We start from the raw sequence: 23,338 nt of genomic DNA on the forward strand, positions 1-23,338 counted from the left end.
TGGATGCAGATATAACCAAGATGTCGGAGATGGAATTCAGGCTAGCAATTGTGAAGACAATGGCTAGAATGGAGAAATCAATTAATGGCAACATAGAGTCTCTAAGGGCAGAAATAAAAGGGGAATTGGCAGAACTTAAAAATGCTATCAGTGAGATCCAATCCAATCTAGATAATCTAACAGCTAGGGTAACTGAGACAGAAGAACGAATAAGCGATCTGGAAGACAGTATAATAGAGAAAAAGGGAAAAGGGAAAAGAGGAGGCCAGGGAAAAACAACTCAGAATCCATGAAAATAGAATCAGAGAAATAAGTGACACCATGAGGCATTCCAATGTTAGAATAATTGGAATCCCAGAGGGAGTGGAGAGAGAGGGCTAGAAGATGTATTTGAGCAAATCGTAGCTGAGAACTTCCCTAATCTGGGGAATGAAACAAACATTCGAGTCCTAGAGGCAGAGAGGACCCCTCCTAAGATCAAGGAAAACAGGCCAACACCCCGGCATGTAATAGTAAAACTTGCAAATCTTAGCACCAAGGAAACCATCTTAAGGGCAGTTAGGGGGAAGAGATTCCTTACGTACAGAGGGAGGAACATCAGAATAACGTCAGACCTATGCACAGAGACCTGGCAAGCCAGAAAGGGCTGGCAAGACATATTCAGGGTACTAAATGAGAAGAACATGCAGCCAAGAATACTTTATCTGGCAAGGCTTTCATTTAGAATGGATGGAGAGATGCAGAGCTTCCACGACCGGCAGAAGCTAAAAGAATATGTGACCACTAAGCCGGCCTTGCAAGAAATATTAAGGGGTGTTCTATAAAAGGAGAAAGACCCCAAGAGTGATCTACAACAGAAAGTTACAGGGACAATCTATAAAAACAACGTCTTCACAGGCAACATGATGACAATTAATTCATATCTTTCAATAATCACTCTCAACATGAATGGTCTAAATGCTCCCATAAAAAGGCACAGGGTTGCAGATTGGATAAAAAGACAGGACCCATCCATATGCTGTCTACAAGAGACTCACTTTGAACCTAAAGATACATCCAGGCTGAAAGTGAAGGGATGGAGATCCATCTTCCATGACAGCGGACCTCAAAAGAAAGCTGGGGTAGCAACTCTTATATCAGACAAATTAGATTTTAAACTAAAGTCTGTAGTTAGAGACACAGAATATCATTCTTAAAGGGTCTATCCAACAAGAAAATCTAACAGTTGTAAATATCTATGCCCCCAACATGGGAGCAGCCATCTATATAAGCCAACTGTTAACCAAAATAAAGAGTCATATTGATAACAATACATTAATTGTAGGAGACCTCAATACTCCACTCTTAGCAATGGACAGATCATCTAAGCAGAAAATCAACAAGGAAACAAGAGCTTTGAATGATACATTGGACCAGATGGACCTCATAGATATTTACAGAACATTCCACCCTAAAACAACAGAATACTCATTCTTCTCGAGCGCACATGGAACTTTCTCCAGAATAGACCATATACTGGGTCACAAATCAGGTCTCAACCGATACCAAAAGTTTGAGATTATTCCCTGCATATTCTCAGACCACAGTGCTCTAAAACTGGAACTCAATCACAAGAAAAAATTTGGCAGAAATTCAAACACTTGGAAGCTAAAGACCACTCTGCTCAAGAATGTTTGGGTCAACCAAGAAATCAAAGAAGAACTTAAACAATTCATGGAAATCAATGAAAACGAAAACACATCGGTCCAAAACCTATGGGATACTGCAAAGGTGGTCCTAAGGGGAAAATACATAGCCATCCAAGCCAAAAAAAATAGAAAAATCCCGAATTCACCAACTAACTCTACACCTTAAAGAACTAGAGAAAAAGCAACAAACGACATCTAAGCCACGCATTAGAAGAGAAATAATTAAAATTAGAGCAGAAATCAATGAATTAGAAACCAGAAACACAGTAGATCAGATCAACAAAACTAGAAGTTGGTTCTTTGAAAAAGTTAATAAGATCGATAAACCACTAGCCAGACTTATCCAAAAGAAAAGAGAAAGGACTCAAATTAATAAAATTATGAATGAAAGGGGAGAGATCATGACTAACACCAAGGAAATAGAAACAATTATTAGAAATTATTATCAACAAGTATATGCCAATAAACTGAGCAATCTGGATGAAATGGAGGCCTTCCTGGGAACCTATAAGCTGCCAAGACTGAAACAGGAAGAAATTGACAACCTGAATAGGCCAATAACCAGTAACGAGATTGAAGCAGTGATCAAAAACCTCCCAAAAAACAAGAGTCCAGGGCCTGATGGATTCCCTGGGGAATTCTATCAAACATTCAAAGAAGAAATAGTACCTATTCTACTGAAGCTGTTTCAAAAAATAGAAACAGAAGGAAAACTTCCAAACTCATTCTGTGAGGCCAGCATTACCTTAATCCCCAAACCAGGCAAAGACCCCATCAAAAAGGAGAATTTCAGACCAATATCCCTGATGAATATGGATTCCAAAATCCTCAACAAAATCCTAGCTAATAGGATCCAACAATACATTAAAAGGATCATCCACCACGACCAAGTGGGATTTATCCCTGGGATGCAAGGTGGTTCAACATTTGCAAATGAATCAGTGTGATAGAACACATTAAAAAGAGGAAGGAGAAGAACCATATGGTCCTCTCAATTGATGCAGAAAAAGCATTTGACAAAATACAACATCCTTTCCTGATTAAAACTCTCCAGAGTATAGGGATAGAGGGAACATTCCTCAAGTTCATAAAATCCATCTGTAAAAAACCCACAGTGAATATCATCCTCAATGGGGAAAAGCTGAGAGCCTTTCCCTTAAGATCAGGAACACGTCAAGGATGCCCACTCTCGCCACTGTTGTTCAACATAGTACTAGAAGTCCTAGCAACAGGAATCAGACAACAAAAAGAAATAAAAGGTATTCAAAAAAAAAAAAAAGGTATTCAAATTGGCAAAGAAGAAGTCAAACTCTCTCTTTTCGCAGACGACATGATACTTTATGTGAAAAACCCAAAAGACTCCACCCCCAAATTACTAGAACTCATCCGGCAATTCAGTAATGTGGCAGGATACAAAATCAATGCACAGAAATTAGTTGCTTTCTTATACACTAACAACGCAACCATAGAAAGAGAAATTAGAGAAACGATTCCATTTACAACAGCACCAAAAACCATAAGATACCTCGGAATAAACCTAACCAAAGAGGTAAAGGATCTACACTCTTGGAACTACAAAACACTCATGAAAGAAATTGAGGAGGACACAAAAAGATGGAAAAATATTCCATGCTCATGGATGGGAAGAATAAACATTATTAAAATGTCTATGCTACCCAGAGCAATCTATACCTTCAATGCCATCCCGATCAAAATTCCTATGACATTTTTCAAAGTGCTGGAACAAACAATCCTAAAATTTGTATGGAATCAGAAAAGACCCCGAATCGCGAAGGAAGCACTGAAAAAGAAAAACAAAGCTGGGGGCATCACGTTGCCCGATTTCAAGCTATATTACAAAGCAGTGATCACCAAGACAGCATGGTACTGGCACAAAAACAGACATATAGACCAATGGAACAGAATAGAGAGCCCAGATATGGACCCTCAACTCTATGGTCAAATAATCTTTGACAAAGCAGGAAAAAACATGCAATGGAAAAAAGACAGTCTCTTCAATAAATGGTGCTGGGAAAATTGGACAGCCACATGCAGAAGAATGAAACTCGACCATTCTCTAACACCATTCACAAAGATAAACTCAAAGTGGATGAAAGACCTCAATGTGAGACAGGAATCCATCAAAATCCTAGAGGAGAACATAGGCAGTAACCTCTTTGACATCGGCCACAGCAACTTCTTTCAAGATACATCTCCAAAAGCTAGTGAAACAAAAGCAAAAATGAACTTTTGGGACTTCATCAAGATAAAAAGCTTCTGCACAGCAAAGGAAACAGTCAACAAAACAAAGAGGCAACCCACAGAATGGGAGAAGATATTTGCAAATGACACTACAGATAAAGGGCTGGTATCCAAGATCTATAAAGAACTTCTCAAACTCAACACCCAAAAAACAAATAATCAAGTCAAAAAGTGGGCAGAAGATATGAAAAGACACTTCTCTGAAGAAGACATACAAATGGCTAACAGACACATGAAAAAATGTTCATCATCATTAGCCATCAGGGAAATCCAAATCAAAACCACACTGAGATACCACCTTACACCAGTTAGAATGACAAAAATGGACAGGGAAAGAAACAACAAATGTTGGAGAGGTTGTGGAGAAAGGGGAACCCTCTTACACTGTTGGTGGGAATGCAAGTTGGTACAGCCATTTTGGAAAACAGTGTGGAGGTTCCTCAAAAATTTAAAAATAGAGCTACCCTATGACCCAACAATTGCACTCCTGGGTATTTACCCGAAAGACACAGATGTAGTGAAAAGAAGGGCCATATGCACCCCAATGTTCATAGCAGCAATGTCCGCAATAGCCAAACTGTGGAAAGAGCCGAGATGCCCTTCAACAGATGAATGGATAAAGAAGATGTGGTCCATATATACAATGGCATATTACTCAGCCATCAGAAAAGATGAATACCCAACTTTTACATCAACAGGGATGGGACTGGAGGAGATTATGCTAAGTGAAATAAGTCAAGCAGAGAAAGTCAATTATCATATGGTTTCACTTATTTGTGGAACATAAGGAATAGCATGGAGGACATTAGGAGAAGGAAGGGAAAAATGGGGGGGGGGAATTGGAGGGAGAGATGAACCATGAGAGACTATGGACTCTGAGAAACAAACAGGGTTTTAGAGGGGAGGGGGGAGGGGGGGATTGGTTAGCCGGGTGATGGGTATTAAGGAGGGCACATACTGCATGGAGCACTGGGTGTTATACGAAAACAATGGATCGTGAATCACCACATCAAAAACCAATGATGTATTGTATGGTGACTAACATAACATAATAAAATTAAAAAAATAAATAAAAGTCCAATCTGAGGGGCGCCTGGGTGGCTCAGTCATGAAAGCATCTGCCTTCGGCTCAGGTCACGATCCCAGGGTCCTGGGATGGAGTCCCACATCAGGCTCCCTGCTCAGTGAGAAGCCTGCTTCTCCCTCTCCCACTCCCCCTGCTTGTGTTCCCTCTCTCACTGTGTCTCTCTCTGTCAAATAAATAAATAAAATTTAAAAAAAAATAAAAGTCCAATCTGAGATTCCTTATGAAAATTTCCAGCAAGCTTAAGAAGGCCTATCATATGGTACATTAACCCTCTTGCTGCACCTATGTAAACAATCAAGCCAAACCTGACGAGACCAATGGTATTTTGTGATCATGAATACTCTTTCTTTAAGATTGGTTTTGATGACAAGTGGGGAGACCGTGGTGGAAAAGTGTGCCTCAGTAGAAAACTATGCATCATCTAAAGGACACGGTCTGGGGTTATGAGATTCGGATTCTTCCAGAGCTATTTTATGAATCTTGAGGTTGTAAATAACAGATTCTGATATAAAATAATTCTTGGTCATTGATGTGTAAAATCTGTCCTATCCTGTAAAGGCTCAACCTATCTCCCTCCCCTGCTATAGAAAACCCCAGCTCTGCCTTCATTGGTATATTTATGTTAATATTCTTTTACTCCATATTACATTTGGACTGTTTTTGACTTTACCTTTGAATTGGCTGTAATGTCTGCCTGAATCCTTATTGATTGTGTTAAATAAATTGTTCACATGTGTTCATTGTTATAACAGTGTAACAGCCATGATTTTGGCTTTTTGGAGAACTATCTTTTAATGGCAGTGAGGAAAGCAAGGTTTGAAAGGCACAAAGGCAGAAGCTAGTCAGATGTGTAAAATTCTGAGTGGGGAATTCGGTTCTCAGGGATGCTTAGTCAAAACAGCTTTCTTCTATTAGGAAGTACTTCATGATGCAGCAAATACAACAATACAACTAATGTGCTTGGGAAAGGGGTCAGTCTATTAATTAATAAAATCCATGTGTTTTTTTTTGGAAGGGTTGTGATGTTTGTGTTACATGCTTTAAAATTTATATGGTATATGTTTTTACGTTTGTAATTTGATGGGATATAGTTCCTAATTCTAAATAAATATTTACTTTCAAATTTAATTTTTTATTTGTAATATTGTGTTCTATTTCTTTTTTAAAAACAGATTTTATTTATTTGAGAGAGAGAGAGCACATGCAGAGCGGAGGGGCAGAGGGAGAGGGAGAAGCAGACTCCCTGCTGAGCAGGGAGCCCGACACGGGGCTCGATCCCAGGACCCCAGGACCATGACCTGAGCCAAAGACAGACACTTAACTGACTGAGCCACCCAGGCACCCCTATTGTGTTCTATTTCTTAAAGAGGGCCTCCAAATGTATAAGCTTTAGGCCCTACAATAACTGGATTCCAACCTCCACTTAAGTCATGTATTTTTTTTAAAAATGCTGTCTTTTAAAATTTGAATTGGTGGGGCACCCAGGTGGCTCAGTCTGTTGAGTGTCTGACTCTTGATTTCCGCTCAGGTGATGATCTCAGGGTCATGAGATCAAGCCCATTTCAGGCTCTGCACTGTGTATAGAGCCTGCTTAAGATTCTCTCTCTCTTTCTTCCTCTGCCTCTCCCAGCTCACCCACTCTCTCTATAAAAAAAAAAAAAGAATTTGAATTGATTATGTTTGCTGTCCCTTTCCACTCTGACTCCTCTGTTCCACTTCTCCTTGTGTCCAGTAGCTTTAGAGTAGGAAGCAGCAGGTGTCCAAGAAACACCAGAGCCAGACAGTAGTTAGAGTGGTGAAAACAGATTTTATTCAGGACTATTGCAATAGGGGAAAAGCAACTCCAGTGTAGAACCGGCCTCAGTTCTGAATACAGCTTGGGCAAGTGGGAATGTATAGCCAAGGAGCAGGGAGGGGGTGCATCTGTGGATAGAACATTACTGAGAAGAAATGTCAGGGGTTAGGGGGATTCTGGCTGAACTGACCTATGAGGATTCTTGCTGAGGGCAGGCTGGGGTGATCACACATCACTGGGCAGGGCTGGTGGGGGATAAGGAACCTGATCATATATTGAGGGCGATCAGATGTGGGGGATTCTGGCTACACTGACTTAGCAGGAGGCTTGCTAGAATTGGACAACGCAGAGATGAACACAGAAGTCCAAAATTTGACACCTAACTGAAACGTTCAGGGGAGCCAGAGTAGAGTTTGGTCAAGGAGGGAATCTTTGTCACAGATAATGTTAGGAATTCCGCAAAAGGAAGTTGAACTGGGGACACATTTAATTTGGGTTTAGTGGGCTATAATTATGTGTTTATCAGTCATTTTTGTCAAAAAACCAGTCCAGACTTGGTAAGGTGAGACTGTACTTGAAAGAATTGTCACTGGTTTTGGGAAAAGCACTACTGCAAATAGGGAGAACACTCTGACGTAGATCCACAGGCTGCTATAAAATGAGTCTACCAATAGCACCTATCTGTTCTGGTTAAACCTCCCCAAACTTAGTGGTATAAAACAACAACCATTTTATTATAGTCACAAATTTTGTGGGTCAGGAATTCAAACAAGGCATAATGGAGACAGTTCATCTCTGTTCCCTGATGTTTGGGGTCTCTGCTGGGAAGATATGAAAGGTGGGGTTGATTTGAAGTGTGGGTGGGGAGTGTGGAATCATCTACCGGCTTCTTTCCTTACATGTCTGACTTCTGGGCTATATTCAAGGGAGGATGGGAGTGCTGACCAGAGCACCTCCATGTGGTGCCTCCAAGTGGCTTGGATTTCTCACAGCTTGGCAACTGGGTTCCAAGAAGGAGCACCTGGAAGAAGTGTCCCATGAGGGTCAAACAGAAGCCACATGGCCTTTCGTGACTTAGCGAGTCATGTAGTGTCACTGTGCTATACTCGATTGGTCGAAATAGTCACAAGCTCACCAAGATTCAAGGAGAGGGGACATAGATTCCATCTCTTGATGAGCGGGGATTTTGAAAATTTGGGGGGATCCAGCTTTAAAATCACCTTCTCTCATGGGTTAATTGTGAAGATTGAGTTATTGTATACAAAGCACTTAGAACAGGGCCCCGCTCAGTGTGAATGTTATTAGGTGAAAGCTTTTATTATTATTTGCAGGACATAGCTCTTTGGGGCAAGGTTTTTCCCAGAAGAGAAGGCAGAGTTGAGGACAATGTTGAGGGAATGAGCCTAGGTGGGTGTCTGCCGAGAGGGAGGCTGGGGGGTAGGGGCGTAGGGAGGGTGGCTCAGCTCACACAGGACCTATCTCCAGGGCTGTGGCTTCAGGACCAGCTGTCAGCTGTGTGGCCTAGGGCCTGTGCAGCCCAAATGCATTTGGTTCCATCAGAAACATAACTCGACACAGCAGGGCCCCTCATTCTGTTGTGGAGGTGTTAACCTTCGGGTGGTGTTTCCGCCAGAGCCTGCCCCTGGAGGGTGACCCAAATGTGCCTCAGACCCCATGAACACAGGCCTCCTTCTGGGGTGGCTGCTCTACCCTGGACAATAATCTAAGCCCTGAAATGTTCTGGCAAACACTAAATCCCATTGCAGGGGGAACAGTGTCCATATGTGTCCCCGCATATTTGGGAGAGAACAAAACCCTATTTTGCAAGCTTCTTTGGGCACAGCAGCCTTCTGTTTGGCAGCAGGGACAAAGGCAGATATTTAACTCTTTGCAAAACAACACCTGAAGCCCTTGCTACTCTAAGTGCTGTCCGTGGACCAGAAGCGTCGGCATCACCTGGGAGTTGTGAGAAAGGCGGTATCTCCGGCTCCACCCCAGAACCTGCATTTTACAAAATCTCTAGATGATTCTTCCACATATTAGAGTTGGGGAAACACAGATCTAAACTACCAGGTGACCTTCACTTCCCCTACTCAGGCTAATTCCCGACACTTCATACCCTCTTACACCTTTATCCCTCATTTATTTAAAAGAAAGCACAATGGTGTTTCTAGACAGTGAATGGCCACTTCCCAAGATGGGGCAAGAGAAGTTTTAGATCATAGAAAGTTTCTTTGCAGAGTAAGAACCAATTACATTCAGAGTGGACAAGAAGTAGAGGGAGTTGGGCTATAATTTCCGACAAAGAGTAAAGTAAGTCATGATATTGATGACTTAATAAAACCACAATATATAGTGTCAGGGGAGGTGAGGAGAAGGAGATGCAGACCAGAGCCAGGAGTTGTTATGTGTAATTGAAAACACAAGTGGGCTTGATGAATGCTGGCTTCTTTCTCCTTCTGGATGATGTCAAAAGCCTGGAGTCTGGAAATATGCTTTGCTCTCTCCTTCCCCAGTCTTCAGAGAAATTCTGGGGGAGTTTTATGGAACACGGTTGTGAGGGAATCTGAGTTTCCTTCAGTAGAATTCTGGGAAGAAAGGAGAGCAGGAAAGATGGTTGCTCAGATTCCACAGTGGCTATCACCTCATTCCATGGAGGGCAGTGTTTGATAGTTCTTAGGTGCCCCAAAGATATTAGTTCCATTCTCAGACCCTGAGCCACTGTCTTGGTGGCTCCATTCACCTAAAATATCACTACACCTCTCCTGGTTGCCCCCACCTACCCCCACCCCACCACCTGCGTGCGTGCAGACCACCCTCCTCCCATCCCTTCCTGGCTTGCCCCTAGGAAGCAATGTCAGGGGGATTTGTCTATTTGTCATAGACAGGTTCTAGGACTCAAGAGACCGAGATGGAGTCAAAGGTAACAGCGTGTGCACAGCTGTGTGACCCCCTTAGAAATGCAGAACTTTTAGAGTGATAACAAGGGACCCACGTGGCAGCCCTGCAAAGAAGGGCAAACCCAGTCCCATTGTCAGGGTTTCAGTTAGTTTCTATAACTCTGTGTTCCTATTCCAGCCTCCCTGGCTGATTCCTTATCTCTCCTCACTCATACCCTTTACTTGGGAACAGTTAGAGGGTCCGGCAATCTCCCTGACTTGTCTGACACACGTCTCTCTTCCTTCAGTTTACCCCTGGGTTCCAGCCCTTGGCACCTCATAGCTGAGCCAATGGCGCAGTCCTCTGGGTAAGTTCTGGGTTCCTCAAGGGGCTTGCCTTAGCAGCTCAGGGTCTTGCTGACGTATTAGCTTGAGAAGGGGGAGACTCAGGAGGTGGTTTGGGCAGGAATTAATGCCCAGCATGTGGAGAGCATCCTGAACACCAGGGTTTACAAAATTCAGTGGTCATTCATTATGACTTCCATTTTAATATCAGTTTCTTCAGAAAGAGCTATTTTTGCAATCATCCACCCCATCTGTTTTTGGCTGGGTGATTCAAGGTGTCGAAATGGCCATTTGCACTCCTGCGCACGCACACTTGTGTGTGTGTGTGTGTGTGTGTGTGAATGCTTTCTTTATCAGTCTGTGGTGATGTATGATTCTGTGTTTGGGAGGGAGGGAAGGTCTGGTGAGCACCTTTAATCCATCATAGATTTAGCTCCAACCAGCAGTTTGCTCTGAAGTAGGCTTTTCCAGTTAGATCTCTGAACAAGGCTTCTCTCCTCACAAGTGCACTGGCTGGGGGTGCTCCAGCCTCGTTCTGCACAGCTTGCTCCCGGAAAAAAGGACATAGGCAGATTTGATGAAACTAGATGGTTTTCTTTGTCTTTTAATTTTTTCCCCCTCTTACTAGATAAGCTGTACGTTTTTACCCGCTAATCAAGTTACCTATATACCACCACTTCTGCTGGGAAATAATTAATTGAAGGATACCCCAGCTATGAATTTTGGAAGAAAAATATTCAAGCACATTTAGGCTGGTTTGAATAAAAATTTGAGTAGCAATGGAAATCTCTAAAAGACAGCTGTCAAAACTGCAAATATTTGAAAAACTGAAGTAGCTTACAAAAAAACCTTTTCTGGCCCCTCCCAAATTAAGAGGACCTATAAATATGAATTCATGGTCTTTCCTACTTGCTCAACCTACATTGTTATTCTTCAAGGATAAGTGAGTAAGAGATGCTTTGCAAGGCTGAATGGTGCATACTGTAGGTCGAGGGTTCTGAGAGGTGGAGGTTCTGATATGTGTCCCCAGAATCACTCTTGACACATGTTGATGAAAGGAATCAGTATTTTCAGAGCCTCTGGCTGATGGGAAGGCCATAGTGGACTTTCTAGTTAGAGACCTTAGTAGAAGAAAGTACTAATCTGTTGGAGTCATGCATGCAGTCCCCCCTACAAACATTTACCTAGCACTTACTATGTGCCAAGCACTGTAAACGACATTAGGTTGAATAAAATTGGCAATGCCTCTGCTCTCAATAGTGGTTGTTAACATTTGCATAGTGCACAGGGCGCCTGGGTGGCTCAGTAGGTTAAGCATCTGCCTTTGGCTCAGGTCGTGATCCCAGGGTCCTGGGATTGAGCCCCGTGTCGGGCTCGCTACTCAGCAGGAAACCTACTTCTCCCACTTTCTCTCCCTCTGCTCCTCCCCCTGCTCAGGTTTTCTCTCTATATATATCAAATAAATAAATAAAATCTTTAAAAAAACATTTGCATAGTGCTTATTATGTGCCAAAAAATTTTTTAAAAATTTCTTAACTAGGATCTTAATCATTTTATTTTTCATTTAAAATCAATTAACATATAGTATATTATGAGTTTCAGAGGTAGAGTTTAGTGATTCATGAGTTGCACATAACACCCAGTGCTCATTACATCATGTGCCCTCCTTAATGCCCATCATCCAGTTACCCCATCCCTCCAGCAACCTTCAGTTTGTTTCCTAGAGTTGAGTCTCTTATGGTTTGTCTCCCTTTCTGATTCTGTCTTATTTTCCCCTCCCTTCCTGTATGTTCACCTGTTTGGTTTCTTAAATTCCACATATGAGGGAAATCATATGGTATTTGTCTTTCTGTGTCTGTCTTTCTGTGTCTGACTTATTTCGATAAGCATAATACTTTCTAGCTCCATGCATGTTGTTGCAAATGGCAAGATTTCATTCTTTCTGATGGCTGAGTAATATTCCATTGTATATAATATATACCATGTCTTCTTTATCCTTTCATCTACTGATGGACATCTCGGCTCTTTCCATATGTTTATGAGCCAAATACTCTTATAAATGCTTTACACATATTAATTTACTTGATTCTCACCAAAAACTTACATGGAAAGTGCTATTACCCCCACTTTACAAATGAGGAAACTGAGGCACGGAGAGATTAAATAATCTCCCCACCCCGCCCCCGCAGGGTCACAGAGCTACTGTTGGGCTGGTCCTCAGAAGCCAGACTGGGAGCTTATTGAGAAGTGAGGAAAGACACACCATGAACAGGTAATTAAGTAAAAATCCATGGAAGTGCTCTGAATAAGAGTGCTCTTCAGAAGAACAATCAGGATGTTCTGACCAATGGCAAGCCTGTAAGACAAAGCTCGTTGGGTTATTTGGGAATGCCAAACACTGGATTAGTTTGCTAGGGCTACCATAATAAGGAACCACAGTGCAAATGTACTGTGTCACCGATCTGGAGGTTGGAAGTCTGAGTGTTGGCAGGGTTGGTGCCTTCTGAGGGCTGGGAGGGGGATTCTGTTCCAGGTTTCTCTCTTAGCTGGTTTTCCTGCAGTCTTTAGGATCCCTCGGATTGTAGAAGCATCACCCCAATCTCTGCCTTCATCTTCACATGGCGTTCTCCCTGTTTGCATCTGTCTCCAAATGTCTCCCTTTTTATAAGGATACCAGCCATTTTGGATTAGGGGCCCACCCTACTCCAGCCTGACTTCATCTTACCTAATGACCTCTGCAACAACCCTATGTCCAAATAAGGTCACATTCTGAGGTACTGGGGAGTTAGGGCTTCGACATAGGAATTCTGGGGGGACACGATTCAACCCATAACAGTAACCCAAAGGAAGGAATGTTAGTGCTACCTTAAAGGCAATTATTTCAAGTCCTGCTGTTGGTAGGATGTTCCTAAGGGAAATGAGCTGGAAGGAAGTTATTTTTGAGCAGAAAAGACACAGCTGAATGAATGAATGAATGAATAAGTTCGCTTTGTCTTTGAAGTTGACATGACGGATTGGCCAGGGGCCTGCACTTGGGATGTTGTTTCAGCTGGCCTCTACATGTGCTTGTTCAGCTCCATTTCCTTCTTCAGTTCCCTTTGTGAACAATAGTCACCACTCATGAGAGCAGTGACCAGAGCAAAAGGGGGAGGCTGAGGGGTGACTGGCCTACCCAAGGATCAAATGCTCAGGTTGGCCTTCATGAGCTCCGGGCTCCACCGGCTTTGGCAGATAGAAGGGTAGAAAACAGTCCCTTTAGCAAACCTAGATGCGGGTAAGGGTGTGGTTGGGACACTCTTATTGTCCGCAGAAACAATGTGGCCGTGAGCCCGCCATTAGTCCTATTGTTGACCAAGCTATGGCACCAAAGTAAAAACAGAAAATCTGAGCCTGAGCAGAGGGCCACAGGGAACAGGAGCAAAAGGCAGTATGAGGGGCGCCTGGGTGGCTCAGCTGGTTAAACGTCTGCCTTTGGCTCAGGTCATGATCCCGGGGTCCTGGAATCGAGCCCCGCATCGGGCTCCCTGCTCAGGGGAGAGTCTGCTTGTCCCTCTCTCTCTCACTTTCTCTCTCTCTCAAATAAATAAATAAAATCTTTTTTTTTTTTTCTTTTTAAAAAAGGCAGTATAAGGTGCCACTCATTTTCCTGGGTCTGGAGATGGCCCCAGGCATTACAAATATTGGCCTGGAACAACCTTAATATCTTTCCTGCAACCCCTGACACCTCCTAATTCCCTTCCCTTTTTTTCCAACCCAGCATGTGTTCCCAGTCATCTCACCCTTCCCCATGAGAGTGCTCCTTATAAAGAAATTGTCCTCCTTGCCAATTAAATCTTCCAATCTCTCAGCGAAGGGCAACACCTCAGAGTGGAGGTTAGGGGATTCATAAAGTTGGGTGAATTCACTCGAATGCAGTAATTCTCAACCTTGGCTGCACATTGGAGTCACCTGAGGAGCTTAAAAACAATATTGAGGTTTGGGTTCCATTCAAAGAGATTATGATTTCATTGGCGCGGAGCGTGGCCTGTGCTTCAGGATTTGTAAAGCTCCCCAGGTGATTCTAATGCTCAGCCAGGGTTGAGACCACCGCTCTATGTGAGTCTTAAAAGAAGGTTATTGTGGGCGCCTGGGTGGCTCAGTCGTTAGGCGCCTGCCTTCGGCTCAGGTCATGATCCCAGGGTCCTGGGATCGAGCCCCGCATCGGGCTCCCTGCTCAGTGGGGAGTCTGCTTCTCCCTCTCCCACTCCCCCTGCTTGTGCTCTCTCTCTCTCTCCCTCCCTCCCTCTCAAAAAAAAAAAAAAAAGGTTATTGTTAACCCCAATGAATTTGAACAAGAGGAAATGGTCAACTGTGTGAAAATGAGTTTGATTTTGGTAGCCTTGATATAGAGGTGGCTGGGGTGGAAGTAGGCAGGATACTTTGTGTGTCAATGGGAATCCCATGGGGAAGAGCCCATGGGGCCTCTGGGGTCACTTCTCCCTGCAGCAGAGCTCTGAATATAACCCTGCATTGCATGGCTTTGGCTCTACCTCTGTTTCTGAACCTGGTAATTTCCTAGAAGAGCTTTTAGGTGATTTTGGGGCTCTGGAGGTTTTGATGCTGAACACAAGTAGTATGGGGGCCAGGTTTCTGTGGCTGACTTATTCCAAAGTCGGGAGCTTCTTGAGTGGCTTAAGTAAACAGTGGAGAATAATCAGCTCATATAAGTCGGGGTTAAGCCAGGGTGGAAACCCTCACTTCAAATCAGAGTCTATCAAACCACACATGTCCAGCTGATGTAAAGAATAAAAAAAATTGCATCTTCTACAAATGGAATTCACATCGGATTGGAGCTGAAATCTGCTAGGGACAGCTAGGATACTAGCAACAGGAGGTACTAAAGGAGGAATAGGGGGATTAGGTTTGCCTCTGCTTTAATTAGCATCTTCTCCTGTGCTGTGTAGAAGGGTTACCTGGGACATTAATTAAATTTGCAGCTGATGCTGAACTGGGATGCATTCCCGGACTAATGAGACCTAGGATTAACACACAAGAGCTGAGGGAGGGAGAAAACAAGACTCCTCTGAAGAAAGACATCCTTTCCCAGCTGGAAAGCAATGTAACCAGTGAACACAGGTCCCCACCAAGAGGACGAGTGAGAAAGGAACCAGGAGATGGAACCAGACAAAGTCTGAAATAAAAGCCTGTTTCTCCAGCTCTTTTATTGGGAGTATCTGTGTTTGTTTTCATTTTAATAAAATAAAAGAAATGCCTTTGTTTTCCACCTAATGGCTGCTTTTGATGGGCTACAGTGTAATAAAGTAGTGGTTCTCCAAGTGTGGTCCCTGGACCAGCTGTCTCAGCATCACTTGGGGACTCGTTAGAAATGTACATTCTCGGGCCCCACTCCAGACCTGGGGAATCAGAGACTGCATTTTAATTGTGTTTTAACAAGCCCAACAAGTGATCTCATGCTTATTCAAGTTGGAGAACCTCCGTAATAAGGAATTGTGCCAGGCACTAAAAGAGTTAGGTCTTCTGGGGGGAGGGGTGGTGGTCGCCCTCGACAGAGCATTTGTATTAGAACAGTTTCAAAGAATTTCAGGCCTCTTGAAATGGTGCTTCAGTCATTCCAGCCTTGTCCACGGGGTCTTGGCCCGGAAGGCTAAGAGCAGGAAATAGATGCTGATGTGGTCTGTATTCATTTAAAATTGTGTCTGGGTCAGCCCTGATGGTGCGAGCTAGGACAGGCCTAGCCTCCCCGTCTTCTGGTCAAGGTGCTGAGAAGCAATGTCTTGCCTGTGGTTCCCTGTGAATGTAAAATGATGTAGTCTAGAACCAGGATAAGAACTTCTTCTCAGGGGGATGCCTGGGTGACTCAGTCGGTTGAGTGTCTGCCTTTGGCTCAGGTCATGATCCCGGGGTCCTGGGATTGAGCCCCACATCGGGCTCCCTGCTCAGTGGGGAATCTGCTTCCCCCTCTGCCTGCCGCTTCCCCTGCTTGTGCTCTCTCTCTCTCTGTCTCTTTCTGTCCCTCTCTGACAAATAAATAAATAAAATCTTAAAAAAAAAAAAAAAAAGACCTTATCAGGGCCAGGTGAGACTAGAGTCCTTGGCTCTTGATTCCTGGTCCAAGGATTCCTTCCACTGCCAGAGGGAACCCATTTTCCAGTTGAATAATGGAAGTGTGTCAGGGGTCTCAGAGTGTCTTTGTTCCATGTGGTCTGTGACACATCCACGGGCTGATGAATGGTGCAGTTCTGCCCTGCTCAGGCTCTGAGATCTCCCCTGCTTTTATGCTAAGACAGGTTTCCGTACTCAGCAGGGAGAGATCACACACAATTCTTAATAGATACAATGGAATATTATGCAGCCATCAAAAGGAATGAAATCTTGCCATTTGCAACGATGTGGATGGAACTGGAGGGTATTATGCTGAGCGAAATAAGTCAATCAGAGAAAGACATGTATCATATGATCTCACTGATATGAGGAATTCTTAATCTCAGGAAACAAACTGAGGGTTGCTGGAGTGGGGGGGTGGGGTGGGAGGGATGGGGACTGGGTGATAGACACTGGGGAGAGTATGTGCTCTGGTAAGTGCTGTGAATTGTGCAAGACTGTTGAATCACAGACCTGTACCTCTGAAACAAATAATACATTATATGTTAATACAAAAAGAAGATAGCAGGAAGGGAAAAATGAAGGGGGGGAATCGGAGGGGGAGATGAACCATGAGAGACTATGGACTCTGAGAAACAAACTGAGGGTTCTAGAGGGGAGGGGGGTGGGAGGATGGGTTAGCCTGGTGGTGGGTATTAAAGAGGGCACGTACTGAATGGAGCACTGGGTGTTATACGCAAACAATGAATTATGGAACACTACAGCAAAAACTAATGATGTAATGTCTGGTGATTAACATAACATAATAAAAAATAATAAAGTAGAAGTTAATGTAAACATAAACACACATTTACAATATGCATATACATATATACTCAATTATGTGAAAGTATCAAAGGTTTCAAAGTTTGTTGGTGGATATTCTGGTTATATTTGGTTAGATTTTTCTCTATAGTTTTTTGCTATTACAAACTGTATTCATTAAATAATAGTCTGTAAAAAAAAAAAAAAAAAGAAGTGCTTAGTTCCACAACTTGTATTGATCGTCTGCTACATGCCTGGCCTTGTGCCTAGGCACTGTGGGGGCTGCATGGGGGGATGACTGAGGCTCAGATTCTACCATTTGGATGGTAGGGTGACCATTCAATAGGGTGGCCCATTTGCTTTATCATCCAAACCAGGATATATTTTGAAAGCCGAAGGGATTATCATTAACGTTTATCCTGGGAAGACAGATGTATGAGCAAACTGAGATGTATGGTTATCTTGCCTATAGACAAATGGGGGATACTGAAAAATGCAGCATCCCTTGTTTGTTTTTTAAGTTTATTTATTTAAGCAGTCTCTACACCCAACGTGGGGCTTGAACTCACGACCCTGAGATCAAGAGCCACATGCTCTACCGACTGAGCCAGACAGGCGCCCCCACAGCATCCCTTGTTGAAGGAAGACAATGTGTACATAATATCCGTATATAACAGATGTACAACATGCTATGAAAACATGATGAAGGGGAGGGTTAGGGCAGGCTTCTCAGAAGAGGAGGCGTTTGAACTGGGCTTTTAAATTTGGGAAAGATTTCAATTGGTATAGGGTTTTGGTAAGGACGTGTACATGGTGTGTATGCTGTGCAGTGTGGCAATGGAGTTTTCTCTAATACATGTAGCTCAATGCCTGGGAGTAAGCTGGACAGAGTGTTAATTATGGCTTTTATTTCTATCATGGTTTGGTTGAGGCTCACTCGCTGGTTGGCCTGTGTTGATGGCTTTAGAATGGAAGGAACTGGGTCTGCCTTACAGAGCTGAGCTCCGGGAGGCACACGTTTATGAACTTCATCGCTGTCTGTCCATGTTAGCCCCGAAGAGCTTCCCCGGGCACCACAGAGGCTGACAAATGAGCATAACAGAAGACTCATTTATCATCAACTTCTCAAGGGAAAGGAAATGAGGGCTATCATTTTTTTTTTTTTTTAGATTTTATTTATTTATTTGACAGAGAGAGGGAGAATGAGAGAGCACAAGCAGGGGAAGGGGGCAGAGGGAGAGGGAGAAGCAGGCTCCCTGCTGAGCAGGGAGCCCGATGTGGGGCTCAGTCCCAGGACCCTGGGATCATGACCTGAGCCAAAGGCAGACGCTTAACTGACTGAGCCACCCAGGTGCCCCAAGGGCTATCATTTTTTTAAATGAATTCCCCTGCCCCCTAAGTCTTGTTGCCACCTTGGTTTGAAAAGGTTTTTCATGGGAGTAAGTTTTCCTGAAAGGATCCCTATTTCGATGGATGTATCTTTTGAGAAAGATATAGGAAGAAAAAAAAAGAAATTTAAAAATTCCTTCTCTTGGGCGCCAGGGTGGCTCAGTCGGTTAAACGTCCGACTCTTGATTTTGGCTCATGATCAGGTCATGATCTCAGGGTCGAAGATAGAGCTGCACATCAGGCTCCCTGCTGGGTGTGGAGCCTGCTTAAGATTCTCTCTCTCCCTCTCCCCCCAACCTCTCTCTCTCAAAATATAAAGTGTAAGTCAGATCATGTCATACCTCTGGTCAAAACCCTCCTATGATTGTCCACCTCATGTTGAGTAAAAGCCAAAGACCTTATTTCCTCCTAATTCCTTTGAACTCACTCCATTCCAGCCTCACCGGCCTTCTTACTGTTTGTTGACGATGCCACACATGACCCTGCCTCAGGGCCTTTGCACTGGCTGTGCTCGTTGTCTGGAATGTCCCTCCACCAGATATATGTATGGCTCACTCCACTCTTTCATTTCCTTCAAGCATTTGCTCATATGTCAGTGCTGTGCATTGGATTCTATAGGAAGCAGACTCTGAGATGATGCTTGGCATGCAGGATGCTTATTAGGTGGTGCTCTTGGTATCAACAGGGGTGAAGGGGAGGGGAAGGAAGCGGGAATGGCCAGAGGGAGAAGCTGATCTGTGACACAGGTCTGAAGACAGCCTCAACTGGTCCCAGAGTGAGCTCTGGAGCTAAAATGGCTTGTCAGAATTGTCCTCCATTGGGCTAAAATGGCCCGTCCCTTGTGTTTCCCTATTTGATCTGGACTGACCTTGGGAGAGGTAGCTTTCTGCAGAGGAGGCAATCCTGGAAGGGGTTGTCAGCATTTCCAGAAGCCGAGGCAACAACTCCTTCCTCAAAGGGGGATCTGCATATCCCATAGGCACCTTCCCGATAAGTCTTAACCTCTACTTCTTGCCAACTGCGCCCTACCCTCTACTCTTCTAAATCCCCTTTACCTTCCTCTGTTTCTCCCCAGCACTAACCACAGTCTACAAACTCTATCGTTTATTTACTCTGGTTTTTGTTTATGGCCTGTTGGTAGCATGTTTATAGTCTCCTTTGCTCAAACGTAGGCCCTATGAGGGCAGAGATTTCTGTCTCTTGTTCAATGATAGACCAAGTGCCTAGAACAGTCTGGCACCAGTGGGCACTCAATAAATACTTGTGAATGAGTGATGTTTGGTGAATCCAAATCGATGTAAGATTAAACATGGTCAAGCGTCAGTGCTGAAAATAGGGGATGAATTTCGTCTTTAGATTTCCTGGTAGGCAAAATAAGAGAGATACCCTGAGGTGTTTATTATTTCGCATTTTCAACCACTATTCACAGGCCTTTGGTGTCGGGTGACCTGTTTCTGACCTCTACTTGATTAACTCAGCTCTGGGGCCCCATGGGAGAAAAGTGAGTAATGACATGCAGAAGTCTGCTGACCCACCCGAAGTACGCTTCTTCTAATATTTATGAAGTCTGACATTTCATTTCTATGAAGTTATTATTTACTCTCTATATATGTTTTTCATAATATGCTCCTGCTAACTGGCATGGCACGTTAAGATCAAGAGATACCTTAACAGTTGGCCCACTAGCCCCTGATGGTCCACACAATTTGATAATGGGGACAGCAGTTCGACAATAGGAGGATTGTGGTAGGAAGGAAAAGGGAGCATATAGCAGAGCAAAGATATAAATTCCTTTTGTTACCACTGACTGAACTCTCAGATCGGGTCAGGTCAGGTTTTATTGCCCTTGGCTAAAAGCCAGCACCAGATTTACAGAGCAAGGAAGAGGCTCCGAGTGAGATCAGAGTGAATTACGGAGTTGGCTGGAGAGAGGCATGAAAGTAGTTAAAATGTCAGAGGTAATTTTTACAAAAGAAATCATCAGGCCATGGCATCATTGTCAGTTCTGTTAGAAAGTTTTTAAACATTTAAAAACATGTGTTGGAAACAAACAAACAAGGAAAGTGTTGATTTCTCATGGGTTTATAGACATAGTCCCTTACGCTCATACACACGCTCTCTTAATTTTTTTCAAAACTGGAATTGAATTGGGGGTATTTCTGCATGTCCTGCTCTGTTTACTTAATATGATAGCTTTAGGATTTCCCCGTATTATTAACTGTTTGTGAAAATGATTTCTAACTTAAATAGCATAATATGGCATAGCCTGTGTGCGTGTATGTGTGTGTTTTTCTTTTTACCCGTCTTCTATTTGTACATTTATACTGTTCTCAAGTATTTGGTATTGACTAACATTGCTAAGACCATTCTTGAAAGTCAGCCATTTTGTACATCTTTGACTATCTTTTTTTTTTTTCAATATTGAATAGGGAATTTTAATAACAAAAAAGTTTAGATTATACCAAAACAGTATATCATTAAGACAAGTACATTTATAATAGAAATAATAGATTCTTTAATAATTTGATATCCAATTAATAATAAGAAGTGAATCAGAGGAACACATTGCAACAAAATTTCAATTTCTTGCTTATGTAACACTGAACACTGACATTGATAAAGACAGTCTAAAAGTCCTATAGAAGACGGTCTAAAAAATCCTGAGAGACTATCATTGTCAGTATTCAATGTCACATAAGTAGTCCACAACACAACAAGGACATTGATGACCATCTGGTTAGTGGCAGATGTCAAATCAAAGAATATTTAGAAAGAGTCACTCACAAGAAAACTTAAAATGCCTTGAAATCGTAAAGCTCATGTGCAATAGAAACTTAAGAAATGTTGTCCCATTTTAACAACAATCCTAAAACTTTACCAGTAATGAGTTGTAAAGCTAAAGTCAATCAACTGAGCAATCTTTTCTCAACCGCCAATAATAAATGCATGTTGGTCACAGATACTAGAGGAAAGACTGCATTACCAACCTATTCTCTCTGTTTACATATATATATTTTAATTTTTTTGTTGTTATGTTAATCACCATACATTACATCATTAGTTTTTGCTGTAGTGTTCCATGATTCATTGTTTGCGTTTAACACCCAGTGCTCCATGCAGAACGTGCCCTCTTTAATACCCATCACCAGGCTAACCCATCCTCCTATCTTTTTAGGATGATTTTCTAGAAATGGAATTACTGGGCCAAAGGCAGGTGCTTTCAAGACTCTTACTGCATATTGCCATACAATGTCCCAAAAGGCTGCTTCCATTTGGACCTCTACCAAGAAGCAGATGAAATCGTTCCCACACCCTAGGCAACACTGGATGTTCTTGTCAGGAAAATTTTCCTCCAAGCCCTCTTGGTTCTTTTGGCTGGTCTAATAATTAAACTGACACAAGACAGATTAACAGGAGGAAAAAAAAAAAGATTTCCTATGTAAGAAGGTTTCATAGATATGGGACCTAAGAAGTGACCAAAGCAGGCTGTTTATATACCTTTTAGATAAAGAGGTGATAAATTTGTGAAGAACTGACAAGACAAAGAAACTTAGGTCTGGGTCCTAATTAGTGAAAAAAATGAAGCGGAATTTGTTTACATAGCCTTTTCGGCCCTGAATTCTCTATCTCTGGCGATAAGGATGTCTCTCTACCTCCTGGGGCAGGGAGGGCACCCTTCACGTGGGACATTTATTTCCTGCTTTCAGGGTACAGAAAAGAGGGTCAGAGTGTTCTGTTTCCACTGGCTGTTTTTCAAGTGGCTTTCGTTCAGAATAATTAATATACCACTTTGGCATATATTGAGACAACCTGCCCTGAGCCCCATCATTCTCAATATTTGCGATCTTTGCCAGTCTAGGTTAAAAATGACATTTTTATTTTAATTCAAATTTCCACTTATGGAGTAGATATTTTTTTCACATCTTGATGGATTATTTGAATTTATTCTTTTCTGAAATACCTCTTTTTTTTTTTGCCTTTGCTCATTTCTTGGGGGGGTTATATTTTTCTTATTGATTGTTGTAATTTTTTCTAACTTAAATGTTATAATAAATATAGTAACATATTTAGCAAATAGAGGAAAACACAAAGAGAAAAGTTCATCCACAATCCCATGACCCAGAGAAACAAAGTTAATATTTCAATTTGTTTTCCTCCACATGGACATGTGGTCTGGTATGTTGTGTGTACAAAGGATTTTATATGATTTTACAACTTTAGAATAAAACATACCATTTGTTTTTATTTTTGTTTTCACGCTTCCATCAACATTTACCTTTAATTGCACAAGTATACATGACTGATACACTTTTTTTTAAATTACATAGTTTTTAGGGCGCCTGGGTGGCTCAGATGGTTAAGCGTCTGCCTTCGGCTCAGGTCATGATCTCAGGGTCCTGGGATCGAGCCCCGCATCGGGCTCCCTGCTCCTTGGGAGCCTGCTTCTCCCTCTGCCTTTCTCTCTCACTCTGTCTCTCGTGAATAAAAAAAAAAAAAAAAAAAAAAAAAAAAAAAAATCTTAAAAAAAATAAATAAATTACATACTTTTTAAATGAAAAACATTATAGATAAAGTCAAGTCCCCTTCCCCAAACCCTGGCCCCCCTCTACCTCCTTCCCTCGCCAGAGGCCACTACTATTATAAGTGTCCTTTGCATCCTTAAAGTAAATTTAATTCATTTATATCACAATTGGGATTTCGTGTGTGTGTGTGTGTGTGTACTCTTAAAACTTTTTTTTTTTAAGATTTTATTTATTTGCGAGAGAGAGAATGAGAGACAGAGGGCATGAGAGGGGGGAGGGTTAGAGGGAGAAGCAGGCTCCCCGCCGAGCAGGGAGCCCGATGCGGGACTCGATCCCGGGACTCCAGGATCATGACCTGAGCCAAAAGCAGTCGCTTAACCAACTGAGCCACCCAGGCGCCCTCTTAAAACTTTTTATTGTGATATAAACTCAAAGAAAAGTTACGGAATGTAAATAACCAATAT

The sequence above is a fragment of the Mirounga leonina genome, unplaced genomic scaffold (genome assembly GCF_011800145.1).
Source record: "Mirounga leonina isolate KUSES-001 unplaced genomic scaffold, KU_Mleo_1.0 Mir_101609, whole genome shotgun sequence".
Lineage (NCBI taxonomy): Eukaryota > Metazoa > Chordata > Mammalia > Carnivora > Phocidae > Mirounga > Mirounga leonina.